The sequence below is a fragment of the Heliangelus exortis genome, chromosome 18 (assembly GCF_036169615.1).
Source record: "Heliangelus exortis chromosome 18, bHelExo1.hap1, whole genome shotgun sequence".
NCBI lineage: Eukaryota > Metazoa > Chordata > Aves > Apodiformes > Trochilidae > Heliangelus > Heliangelus exortis.
The window spans coordinates 6,089,385-6,090,482 of NC_092439.1; positions in this window are offsets into that span (position 1 = coordinate 6,089,385).

Consider the following 1,098-nt stretch of genomic DNA (forward strand, 5'->3'; position numbering starts at 1 on the left):
GGATGGGAGATAAAATATGTTCCAGCTCAGCAAAAAGAAATAATGTTGTAAACTGGAGGAAAAAAGGCAGAAGTTGCCTAAACTGGTAGTTGCAATATACTGGTAGATAAAATATAATAAATTTGATATTCCTCTAGTCATGCAAAGTATTTTTGAGTTGGTAAGTTTGTGAAAAAATAATTAAAAATAAAAACTTGTAAGATATTTCAGAAGGATAGAAATATCTTGTACATTTAAGTGAAATAACAAGTTTATTTAAGGTGGCCAAACAAAACTAGAAAAATATATGTGAGCTCTGTAATAGAGATAGGCATAGATTTTTAGGAAAAGGTTAAGTCTGAACTTTTAAAAAATGCATTGAATTTGAATGGCAGAGAGTTATTAAAGTTATTAAAATTCTCTGATGGGAATACTTTATCAAACTGAAAGAAAATTATTAAATATTTCAGTTAGACAAACATTCTGAGTGTTACTTTTTACTAACATCAATCCCATCATAGTGAGAAATTCAGATTAATATTCCCCAGGGAGAGACAATATGATATTACTTATTTGTAGAAGATAAAAAAATGCAAAAAGGGAAAAGAAAAGGATAAAAATAGGATATTAGGATATTAGGCAGAAAGACTCTAAATATTCAACAAAATAGCAATTAGTAACGAATTGGTATTGCTTCATTCTCTTCTTTCCCAATGAAAAGGGGCACTATTTGTCACAACTATTTTGTTTGCTTTATGGAAATGAACTCTCTGCTTAGGACATGAGCTGTCTCCAAGAGACCTGTGCTGCAGAGATTTGTAAAGATTGAAAACACAGCCAGGTAGGGAACTAATAACTAAACAGTGGGGATGAACACAAACTGGGTTCTCAAACTGACTGCCTGGACCTGTTTTATTTCTCTGAAATGATCAGAAAGTTGATGTAGTTGAGTTTTAGCCTTCCCTACTCTGTTTTCAGGATTTCAAAAGACACACTCGTTCTCTCTGACACAACAACTCTCCAATTGGAGCTTGAAGCCAGAACGTGACCTCTTGTTATTGGCTGAGTGTTGTAAGATTCACTAAGATACATCACAGACTCTAAGGCAGGGATGGTTTA